The sequence below is a fragment of the Mirounga angustirostris genome, unplaced genomic scaffold, assembly GCF_029215605.1.
Source record: "Mirounga angustirostris isolate CCGP_5_RB_7025 unplaced genomic scaffold, mMirAng1.0.hap1 SCAF_11, whole genome shotgun sequence".
NCBI classification, from domain to species: Eukaryota; Metazoa; Chordata; class Mammalia; order Carnivora; family Phocidae; genus Mirounga; species Mirounga angustirostris.
Window position 1 is genome coordinate 21,338,632 of NW_026991719.1, and position 13,105 is coordinate 21,351,736.

A 13,105-nucleotide genomic window follows, 5' to 3' on the forward strand; every position below is an offset into this window, starting at 1 on the left:
GGCCCAAGATTTCCTCATTCATATGTTTGGCACTTGTTGCTGGCTGATGACCAGACCCTTTATGCATGTGGTCTTGTCCTCCTCAAGGACTATCCTGGTTTCATCACGGAGAAGCCTCATGACAGTAGAGGGGGCAAGGGTGGAAGCTCCTGGGCTTTTTGAGGTGTGGTGTGGACTCAGTACTCTCAGACCATCACATCCACCTCACTCTACTAGTTACAGCGTCATAAGGTCATCTTGGATAAAGAGCATAGAGAAAGGCTCTATCTATTGGTGACGGGAGCATCCAAGTCACATTACAAAGGGGGCATGCCAAGAGAAATAGGTAGAATTTGTGGTCCTGTTTTTCACAAGACGCATCCTTAAGTTTACTAGGTAATGATGAACCACTTTTCAATGTGGTTGTACCTTATTTTTTTTTAAGATTTATTTTAGAGAGAGAGAGAGAGAAAGAGAGAATACGAGTGTGAGGGAGGGGTAGAGGGAGAGAATCTTCAAGCAGATTGCCTGCTGAGCTCAGAGCCCCATCATGGGGCTCAGTCTCACAACCCATGAGATCATGACCCAAAATGAAACCAAGAGTTGGATGCTCACCTGACTGAGCCACCCAGGCATCCCTCAGTGTGGTTGTACTTTAAAAATTATGTACTCCAGGGATGCCTGGGTGGCTCAGTCGTTAAGCGTCTGCCTTCGGCTCAGGTCATGATCCCAGGGTCCTGGGATCGAGCCCCGCATCGGGCTCCCTGCTCAGTGGGAAGCCTGCTTCTCCCTCTCCCATTCCCCCTGCTTGTGTTCCCTCTCTCGCTATGTCTCTGTCAAATAAATAAATAAAATCTTAAAAAAAAAAACACGTGTGCATTCTGGTAGTGAATGAGAGTTTGCATTGCTGCATTTTCTTCCCAACTCTTGGTAATGTTAGATTTCTAAATTTTGCTGATCTGCTAAGGATTTAATAGCGTCTTGTTGTGGTTTTAATTTGCTTTTTTCTAGTTAGTAACAAAGCTGAGCATCTTTTCTTATATTCATTTGCCATTTGGATTTTTTATTTTAAAAAGTATGCCTTCAGGTCATTTTACTTTTTTTTTTTTTTAACTCATGAAACTTCTCTTTCTGTGTATATTCTGGATATTAGTCCTTTGTTAATCGTGACACTTGGGGATTATCTTTTCCATCTTTTCATGGTATCTTTTGATGAACAGAAGTTCTTAATTTTAATGTAAATCCATTTAATCAATTTTTTTTGTTTTGTTTAGTGCTGTTTGTGATTTCAGATTTATTCACAAAAATACTGCCTTACACTGATGCTATGAAGATAGTCTCCTTTATTACCATCTAAATGCTCTTAAGTTTTGGCTTTCATGCCTAGAGTTTTTTTTAACATACATATATATATATATATACATATATATACATACATATATATATGTAATTGGAACCAAGTTTTGTTGTAGTAGTAGTTGTTACAGCTGACCATACTGAAAGGTTATAGAGTCAGGTAATGGAAGTAAAAGTATCTGCTTAAATTGCAAAAAAAAAAAAAAGATGTATTTATGTGTGTCCTGACAACAGGAACTTTTGAAAGAAGCAAGCCTGCAAGAACCCAAGCCCACATGCTTCTCTCAATACTTTTGATAAGAACCTTTTCTACCCTCTCCTGGGAGGCATGGCTGAGAGAGTATGGAGGAGGAAGCTCAGTGGATTTCTTTCTTTCTTTACCATTGTTGGGGAAAGTGAAAGTTCTTTTCCCTTTGGAGAAACTTACGGACTAGGTAATATTCTCCCACCTTTGGCATATATTTCTCTTCACCACTGAAGGAGTAAGTCAAACAGATATGTTATTTAGGCTTACTTTGCTCATATGAATAAATTGCTTGTAAAACTCCTGAACCAGGAAAGTAAGTAAATAATTGGCCTGACTAGAGTGCCTTGTAAAGTTAAGCTGAACTAGGTAAAGGTGAGGAGTCTTGGATTTGGGATCCTGCTGCTGTTGATGATGTTCAGGAAGAAGTCACCTTCATTCTCAGGGCTTCAAATTCATCACCTGCAAAATAAGGGAGTTTGACTAAATTATCTCTAAGGTCCCTTCCATCTCTGACAGTCTTTGTTTCCATTACGGTATTCAGTTGGGTTGTTAAGGGGCACATATTCCAAAGTCTTGTCTACAGTGGCTAATATAGTAAAGCCTTCCTTAGCATGGATGATCCATGTAGTATGACTGACAGTACTGATGTGATCTAAAAATGATTTTTAATAGCAGCAACTTATATGGAATGCAATCGTACATTTTTTTTACATGTAAACACAAAAAGTTAATTGAACAGTTCCCTTAAAATGAAAAAAAATGGGCCTGTTGTTATATTATCTTTTTTAGATTCTAATAAAATACCAACCTGATCTTATTGCTGTAAAATAAACAATGACTTTTTTTCAAGTATGAAAATGACTGTATCACACTGCCTCCCTCATCTGTTTGCATGGATCGGAAAGATGATTTCTCAGTTCTGGCTTGTGAGTAAGATTTTCCTGCTGAGCTCTCTGAAGAAGCCTTTGGGACTATAGAGTCTCTTTCCTCTAGTAGAATGGGAAGGCCATAGACTTTGATCAGTGGATATAGATTGTTTTCCTTCATCTCATGATTAAGGTAAGTGAGATTTGTGTGCCCATCGAAAGCTCAGGCAGTATTTACCATTTACTCTGTGGAGTATTTGACCAAGATGGAAATAAAGTCCTGTTTAGTGTTTATTTTATTATTTTTAAATGCTGGTATTAGATTATTTTGATGCCATTTTATGTATGCAACCTGTAAGACCACAAGGTTTAGAGTAGAGACTTGATTCCAATTTTCTTAGTCACTGGGTACTTTTGGCCTGGAAATCCAAATTTATGTCAACTGAGGCAATATGAATTTCTCATATCATAATAATTTACACAGCTGTAGTCATTTTGGGGAAGACCTAAATTTTTTTAAAAATCCCTTTTTTTTTAATGAAAATTTTACTCTTGGGTCTTAAAATAAAAAATATTTTTATTTACTTTAGACTTTATGCAGAAGGGCCTATTACTAGATCAAGGAAACACTATGATGTCATATTAAAAGAATGGCTTTTTGTCTCAGATTGACCAACTCTGTTACTAACAAGTTATTTAACTTTGGTTAATTTTTTTCAAACGCTTATTTAGTGATGTCAAAATTTAGTGCATATGAGAATCCCCCAGAGGGCTTGTTAAAACAGATTGCAGAGCTACCTCCCCGGAGTTTCTGATTCACTAGGTCTAGGGTGTGCCCCCAGATCTGCATTTCTAATAAGTTCCCATTTGTTGTCAATGCTGCTTGTCTAACAACCATTCTTTGAGAGTCATTACCGTTGGTCACTTTAATAATTGTACATCCTGGAGTGGTTGTGACTATTAAATAAATTGCTCTCTCTGAGGCAAATCCCAAGGTATTGGACAAATAGGAAAATTTTAATATTTGTTGCCTTTTTCCTCGGTCTCCACTATTTTTTTAAAGATTTTTTTATATCTTTTTTATTAACATATAATGTATTATTTGTTTCACGGGTACAGGTCTGTGATTCATCAGTCTTAAACAATTCACAGTGTTCACCATAGTACTTACCCTCCCCAGTGTCCATCACCCTACCCTCCTCCACTCCAGCAACCCTCAGTTTGTTTCCTGAGATTAAGAGTCTCTTATGATTTGTCTCCCTATTTGGTTTCATCTTGTTTCATTTTTCCCTCCCTTCCCCGATGCTCCTCTGTCTTGTTTCTAAAATTCCTCATATCAGTGAGATCATATGATACTTGTCTTTCTCTGATTGACTTATATCGCTTAGCATAATACCCTGGCCTAGTTCCATCCACATTGTTGCAAATGGCAAGATTTCATTTTTTAAAAAAATTTTTAAAAAGATTTTATTTATTTATTTGACAGAGAGAGACATAGCTAGAGAGAGGGAACACAAGCAGGGGGGGTGTGAGAGGGAGAAGCAGGCTTCCTGCAGAGCAGGGAGCCCGATGTGGGGCTTGATCCCAGGACCCTGGGATCATGACCCAAGCTGAAGGCAGATGCTTAACAGCTGAGCCACCCAGGTGCCCAATTTTTTTTTTGATGGCTGCATAATATTCCATTGTATATATATACCACATCTTCTTTATGCATTCATCTGTTGATGGACATCTAGGCTCTTTCCATAGTTTGGCTATTGTGGACATTGCTGCTATAAACATTAGGGTGCATATGCCCCTTCAGATCACTACATTTGTATCTTTGGGGTAAACACCCAGTAGTGCCATTGCTGGGTCATAGGGTAGCTCTATTTTCAACTTTTTGAGGAACCTCCATACTGTTTTCCAGAGTGGCCACGCCAGCTTGCATTCCCACCAACAGTGTAGGAGGGTTCCCCTTTCTCTGCATCCTCGCCAACATCCGTCGTTTCCTGACTTCTTAATTTTAGCCATTCTGACTGGTTTGAGGTGGTATCTCATTGAGGTTTTGATTTGGATTTCCCTGATGCTGAGTGATGTTGAGCACTTTTTCATGTGTCTGTTGGCCATCTGGATGTCTTCTTTGGAAAAATGTCTGTTCATGTCTTCTGCCCATTTCTTGACTGGATTATTTCTTCTTTGGGTGTTGCGTTTGATACGTTCTTTATAGATTTTAGATACTAGCCCTTTATCTGATATGTCATTTGCAAATATCTTCTCCCAGTTCTGTCACTTGTCTTTTGGTTTTGTTGACTGTTTCGTTTGCAGTACAAAAGCTTTTTATCTTGATGAAGTCCCAATAGTTCATTTTTGCTCGGTCTCCACTCTTACTCAGTAAATACTAACAAGGTGCTTTGTGGAATATGATGGATGAATTGGGATAGGGACCCTATCTGCCTGTATCTTTTTGATCATATAAGAAAGATGAGCACCTGTGACAAGAAAAATAAGGGGATCATTAGATAATTAAACACTAAATTACTTGCTGTGGTCTGAATATATCTGCCAGAATTCACATGTTGAAACCTAACTCCCAAGGTAACATTAATGCCCTTCTAAAAGAGGCCCCAGCAAGCTCCCTTACCACCTTCCACCATGTGAGGGCACAACCACAAGTCTGCATCCCGGAAGCAGGCCCTCACCCTAACATGCTGATACCCTGATCTCAGGCTTGTAGTCCCGAGAACTGTGAGAAATAAATTTCTGTTGCCTATCAGCTACCCAGTCTGTGGAATTTTGTTATAGCTGCCTAAATGGATTAAGACATTACTTTTTATATTTACCTGATGGCCCTCAAGGAGTCCAGAAGAAGGAGGGATCACAAGGGTGGGGGTAGAAAGGTTGTTAATGGTCAGGGAAAGCCTCACTGAACGGGTTAAGTTTAATTAGTTCTGGAGCAAAAAGTTTTGTATTACCTGCAGGCTGGTAACAGACGATGAAGAAGCCTGACAATTAGGTGGAAGGATTTACATTGGAAGTGGTTAGCATTAGGATAGGAAAATACTTTAGAAAGTACCTTTTGAGCAGAGAAAAAAAATAGGATGAAAGTGCTTCTCGGGAAAGGCAAGCCCAAACAGTGTTCATGTAGTTAGACTGTGCAAGTACGATAACGTTCTCTCCTCATAAAGAGGTTGTTGGAGTGGTGGACACACCAGCCTGGCTTGCACTGGGGAGCAGTTGGAGCGAAGACTAGACCAACCATATAGAAAGGGCTTTTGATGTCTCTTTCTTATATTACATAGTTGTTTGCATCTGCTCCCTCTCCAAAGCATGGGGCCCTGTCCTTGGAATTTTCCAGTTTTTGAATCCTCTTGTACTTTTCACAGATGGGTGAGTGTGCAGTAAATGTGGATTATATTAAATGAAAAGAGACTTGAGAAATCTTGGTGATGACTGGTTATGGGGGAGCAAAGGAGAAATTCTCTTTACAGATATCTCTGTGATAAGTAAAATGATAGCTCTAATGAGCATGGTTTCAAGGTTAATGTTAAGTGTAAACAGATTTGAATAGGCAGCCATTTGGGGATATAATTTTATGGTTGTGGCATTGATATAATGTCTAGGCATATAAATAGAAATGTTCTAATAGAGATTGCAGCCCATGGGAAGTATCAGGATGGGAGGGTGTGACTGTCATTGAAATTTGGAATCACAGCTTAAGAAGGACTCAGTTTCATTCCAGTTTCTTACCTAATAAAGAAATTGCCTCTGTACCCTTACTCTTCTAGAAGTGTGGCTTTTTATTTATTTATTTGACACAGAGAGACATAGCAAGAGAGCACAAGCAGAGGGAGTGGGAGAGGGAGAAGCAGGCTTCCCGCTGAGCAGGGAGCCTGATGTGGGACTTGATCCCAGGACCCTGGGACCATGACCTGAGCCGAAGGCAGACACTTAACGACTGAGCCACCCAGATGCCCTAGAAGTGTGTTTTTTAGACCATCAGCATTGACATCATGTGGGAGCTTTGGAATTTATATAGATATTAAAGATAAAGAAGCACTGCCTATATACCATTCGTGTACCTGCTGTTTCCTTCTAGTGAAGGAGTGCTTATTAGCTCATAAGTTAACCCATTCTCTTTGGACACTTATAGTTATAATAGTTTAGACCTGGACATGCTCCGGTTCTCAACACTGGCTACACATTGGAAACACCTGGGAAGCTTTAAAAAATACTGATACCTACACTGCACACTCACTAGAAATAACTAAAATTAAAAAGGCTGACAATACGAAGTGTTGGTAAAGTTGTGGAGCAACAGGAACTCCAGAGATTGCTGGCGAAACTGTAAAAACACCACAACCCACTTTGGAAAGCTGTTCAGTTTCTTATAAAGTTGAACACATACACATTTATTTGCCACAGCACTTCAACTCCTGGGTATTTATCCAAGGAAAATGAAAGTATATGTCCATAGGAAAAGATTTGCCCAAGAATGTTCATAGCACCCGGAAGGGGAGTAAAATATACCAGCTGAAGATAGGCCTGTTTGGCATAAGGATTATTTAAAAAACAGCAGATACAGGCAAAGCTCTGAAAAGGAGGTAGAAGTTATTCTTTTGTAGGAAACATTTACATTTATAAGGGAAATCTCCATTTGTAAGGTCTCTCTCTCTCTCTCTGCTAAGAAGAGGAAGATGATCAAATATCTGGAGAAGGCAGCAATTTAAATCTGCATAATAACTTTATCCTGTTGATTGTGCTTTCCAAGAGCTCTCCCCCCCCCCCCATAACTGACTCCCCTCCCTCAGCATCTTCTTTTGTCTTTAGCTGGAGATGGTATTTAAGGAGGTGGTCTGGGCTATTGCAGGGAATTACTCATTTTTCCTCTGTCTCTCCCATATATACAGGAGGCAGACATGTTATTAAACTTCATTTTCCACCCATTAATCTGTTTTTTTTTTTTTTTTTTTTTTTTTTATTAGACGGGGGTATAAACCAGGAACACAGAAGAGTGGAGAGTAATTTTCTCCCCCACAACCCTTATTTATAACCCCAAACTGAAAACAACTCAGAAGTCCAACAATAGAGTAATGAGTTTTTAAAATTGAAGCTATATTCATACAAGGGATTACCACTCAGAAATAAAAAGAAACAAACTGCTAATATATGCTATATGATAGATGGGCCTTGAAAACATTGTTAAGTAAGTGAGGGAAGCCAGACAAAAAGGGGTGTATTATGTGATTCTATTCATATGAAGTTATAGAATAGGCAAAATTAGTTCACGGTGGTAAAAATCAAAACACTGGTTACTTTTGAGAGGGGGTGGAGTGACAACTGATTGTATGGAACTTGAGAGAACTTTATGGGGTGCCAGAAACGTTCTATATTGTGGTAAGGAGTTGAGTTACACAGGTCTATGCATTTGCCAAATAAATGATATCAAAGATTTGTACATTTCATGGTATGTAAGCTATAACTTAATGAAAAAAAGTATAAAGAAATTTCAACACTCGTGTCCCATCTCAGATTCTGATTTAACTGATCTGCAGTGTACTGTGGGCATCAGAATCTTAAAATCTCACTGGGTGATTTTAATGGGCAGCCACATTTGAACCCCTGGTCTAGGGGGCTTTGGAGAGGGACAATGCATGGCCCTTGAGGTAGGGTAAGAAAGCCAAGGGCACAAAGGAGGTGGGGAAAGAACAGGAAAACACTAAGAAAACCAAGGGTGGGGAAATTTCAAGGGAAGATTGAACAAAGATATACTGTAGAAGCCAATCAGAATAAAAATGAAGCAAAAAGTCTACTCTCAGAAGGTGATTTGTGTGGGGGAGAGAAAGCATATTACAGTGTAAATGAAGAAATTAGTAGTAAGCAAAAGAAACTCTCAGGTTTATCATAAACTGGAGTTGATGTACGAAAGACGTTATTAGGGTTCGAAGCCAATGGCCAAGAAAGAATTCTTGAGATGTCTTTGGTGCAAAAAGGTGATTTTATTAAAGCACAGGGATAGGACCTGTGGGCAGAGAGAGTTGCACCAGGGTCATGAGGAGTGGCCCATTATATACTTTCAAGTTGGGAGGGGTTAGGGATATCGTTAAGTTTCTAAAGAATTTTGGAAGCAAGGCTTCCAGGACCTTGAGCGGGCTAACTATTGTTGGGAAAAGGTCATTTATTAATGGCTAATAAAACCTTAGTCATGAGACCCTTCAGATGTATATCGGTGGGCCATATGCTTGGGGGGGTGATTGCCAACACGTATCTGGGGGGGGGATTTAGAGATAAAGGAAGTTTCCAAAGGAATTTTTATACGTTAAAGTAGACTTACAGGATCCTGTGGGGGTGGGGCGGGGCGGGGTTCAGGCTGGGATTGCATTTTGCTCTTAGCAAAGTATTAACATTGAGGCAGTTGAGTCCCTAGAGGAATGTCACTCTGCCTGTTTCAAGGACTTGTCATTGGGCTGTAGGTAGTAAGGAAATTTAATAATTTTTCTTCTGCCTTTGTTTCCCACATCAGAGTGATTTTAAACATGGGTGCCTGTAAAACTGAAATCTGGCTTATTTTTATCTTCACACGAGTGACAAAATAGTCCTATGAAATTCTGATATCCTAACATGGTTCACTTGTCTGACCTTAATTCTTAAGGGATGTTCTCCCCCCGCCCCCCGCAGGGGAAGCCTCAAGATAGAGACTCCCTCTTTTGAGGGTTTTAGGAGTTAAAAATTCAGTTGAGTAGATTTGAAGATCTAATGGGCTTTATTAAGTGATTTGTGAATTGGCATCCCATCTAGCAAGTAGGGGGGAGTTCCTAGGAGTTTACAAAATGGAAGATTTTTTTTTTCCTATGTAGAAAGCATCTTTCTTTTTTTTTCCTTTTTTTCAAAATGGAAGATATTTATAGGAAGGAGGGGAGGGCAAGAAGTTTATTAGCAAAAGAAAAGGATTACTTCAGGCAAGATCACTTTCCCTTAGGGAAAAAGCAGAGGGTCTTATCATGCAGATTTCCTCGTCTTTCTTTTGTTGGGGGTGTGTGGAGAGGGCCCATGTGACCGATTACTTCACTGACCAGGATTACTGTGCTGACCAGGAAATTCCTGCCTGATTTTAGGACTACCATTTCTGCAGGAGGTTGAAAGTACATTTCGCTTAAGTATTAAGACCCATGGTAACTTGGCCAAAGTGGCTCCATTGTGGGGTTCTGGTTTTCTATTTGATACAGGGGAAGTTTTGAATATTTTGCTGCCATTATCCAAGTCTTTGTTGTAAGGCAGTTTCCAACTGTAAGCTGATCTCGTAGCAAGAACCCTTGGAAGAGAGTTATTATAAAGGTTTTGGAAGGTTTTATAATGAACTGTTCTATCATTTCTAAATAACATTGTAAATATTGGCTTCTGTCAACCTTTAACTGCATCCTCTTACATCATGTGTCAGAATTAAGTATTATTTTACCCATAGCCTTTCGGGAAATGACACAAAAATCTTGTCTGGCTTCTGTTTTATGGTGAAAAACTCTCAAATTGAAACAAGAGCTGGAGAATTGAACATCACCAGGAAAAATAGGCATGAGAGGAAAGCTTGGTGCTGTCGGGGAGCAAGAATTCATGTCTCCTCAGAGGTACTTCCAGCTGGACTAAGAATCAAATTGACCTGACACCCATTAACAAGAGAAAATCAAATTCAGTAGCCATATGTACAGGGAATCCACATAGACATGGAAATTCCAGAGTCAGGCAAAGTGAGGTCTCTATGTCATTCTGAACTAAGGAGAAAGGGGTTAGGGGTCTGGGACTTCAGAGGAAAGGATGCACTTCACGGGGCCGTAAGAAGATCAAAGGTTTGGTGGTTAGATGTTTGCCCTGCCATATACATGGGTCACTCAGGTAAAACTTACCTCTGCTAATAACCCTTATTCTGGCAAAGATCCCCAATTTAGATTCTTCTGTGTGGTTAAGGGAGGGACAAAAGTTGCTCTTGAGCGCACAGGCTCTCAAGTGCCTTCAAATCAAAATAATCCACATGCCAAAGTGGCACATTTTGGGGGAGCCTGTCCAGAACCCCTTCAGAGCCTTAAGCTTTTTGCTACTCTAGGGGTGGATAAGTTTTCCTTCCTCCCTTCTAGGTTCTTTGGCTGGTCTTATAATTAAATTGACATAAGACAGATCAACAGGAAAAAACAAATAGAAGTTTAATAACACGTATACCTCTTACATACATGGGAGAGATTCAGAAAAACTCAGTAAGTCTTGGAAGTGGCCCAAGCCACCGTCTTGAAGACCACCTTTAGCTAAAGATGTTAGAGGTGGGGAGTCAGTTATGGGAAGCTGCCAGAAAAAACACGGCAAACAAGGGTAAGCCTGTTAGGCAGATGTAAGTCCTTGCCTTCCCAGTGATAAGTTTGTGGAGATTAGGTCTTTTTCTTCCTGGTACAGACAGGCAGACCTGCTTAGAAATGGAGATTTCCCTTATAAAGATAAAGGTGTCTTACAAAAGGGTCCCTTCAACTTGGTTTTCAGAGCTGTTGGTGTCTGCTGTTTATTACAAATAATCAGCCTAAAATAATACTTCTGCCAAAGAGACATATTTTGGGGTGACAGGTTTTGCTCCCCCACACTACACCTGTGTCTTAGCTAATCCAGAGTCCTTTAAATTAGATGCAGGTGAAGAACCCTGCAAACCTCAAGCAGGAATTTCTGCAGAGGCTTGGACCCCAGCATGAGGGAAATCTCTGTGGATACTTCTGGAGAGAAATCCTTCGTGCTCATACTTCAGTTTTCTCTGTGCACTGAGATTGATCCAGGTCCTCTAATAGGAAGAAGGATCAAGCAGTTCATATATTATGAATTAGGCTTTCAAATTCAATGCTCAGTGTCTGAGAAACAGATACCTGCTCGTCAGTGCCCTCTCCTGAAGCATCGCAGCAAAGGCTACAGAAACATGTGGCCAGACTGTGCCCTCTCAAATAGTTTTACCCGAGCCGCATCACTCCTGCTAGGACAGTTAACGCAGCAGGCGGTGCAGAGTAATGAGCTCTGTTTGATGTCCCTGAAGTTGGTCTCCAGCACACTAGTTATATTAGCAAGCTGGTGTGTCCAGAGACAGCAGAACAGAACAACAATAAGCAGACCTTAAAGACATTTGCTTGCTTGACAGTGACAGATGAAGGTACTGCCACCTCTGGCCGAATGATGGGCCTTGAAGCAATATTCGCCTGAAAGCTTTGGCTTTTAGAAGTTTGTAAAGTGGGGTTTTCATATAGGGAGGAGACATTCTGGTACATAGCATCCCAGATTGTCTGGTATACCTCTGCCACTTGCCCCAGTGCTCTCCAGGCCGCTCTGCTTCTCTGTCCCTGACCCTGCAGCCACGAGAAGAGGTTGCGACATTTGCTTTATGGCCTATCTCTTATTTACTTGACAACCATAGCCTTTCAGTAAATAATAATATACTCAAAATGCAGAAATATTTAAAGAGAATTTAAATATCGAAGCCTTAGACATTTTACAGATGAGAAGGAAGGGAGAAGGGAAAAGCCACTGGCTCAGAGCTGTAACTAGAAAGTTTTAGATTTTGCCGATTTTTTTTTTTTTTCAGATGTGGAAAGAGAATTTCAGGTTATTTGGTCCCTAATGAAGTCTAATACCTGTATGAGGGTCAGCTTATTTGCAGATGGTATTCATGGTTTTTGTTAGTTGGTATACCCTGTTCATTTATTGGATTCTCTTTCCTAAAGGCAGAAAATAAGTGTGATCCTGGTTTTTTTGGAATCCAAGTTTTGGCAGAGATAGGTACTAGGAGAAAAGTAACAGGGAGGATTGAAGTTAGATGACCTTGGGAAAGTCACGTACCTCTTGGTTTGTCACTTATTCATCTTCTTAAAAATATTTTTGTTCCTCACTTTTGAGTCACAGGGACAATAGGTGTTTCATAATAGGAAGCAGTCCTTGGACTTCTAAATTAAACTATAAATCACGCAAAGGGCATTTCTTTTCAGATGTGTGATTGGATTTCAATTAATGTTTGTTGACGGTCTAAGAGGTATCATTATAGTAGTATAAGAATTTTGATTAATCCTCATTTAGTCAGATTTATCTTTGTTAGGTTTCCTTGTTGTTGATTTCTGCATCACTGTCTTCCTCTGCCAGGGCAGCCTTTCTCTCTACCTAAAGCCTAAAATGTGTACCATATCCCCCTTGGAGCTTTTCCTAATGACTGTAACACAAAGTTACCTTTTCCTCTCGGCTGCTACATGACTTAGAAATGCCCCTCTCCCCTGCTGCCTCCCCACCATCGCTGCCACCCCATTGATTCTACCCCGTGAATACTCACCTGTCTGAATGATACCAGTGTACTCTCTGCTCTTTGATGATGACAGTCTTGATTTCGTAGTTTCCGTTTCTAATACGGAGCTCACATAGATGCATCTGACTTGTTGTGTTTGGATTCCAGATACCTGCCTGGAGTCTTCTAATCCTGTGGTGGTGTTAGGGAGGGAGAATTTTCTTCTTCCCTTTGAGGTCCTTCTAGGTGGACTAAGAATCAAACGGACAGATTAACAGGAGAACATCAAATTTAGTTGTATATGTATGGGGAATCGACAGAGTCATGAAGTTCCAAAGATGGTGAGGTCACATGAGGCTTACGTGAGCTCAGGAGAGGGGTAGGGTTCTGAGG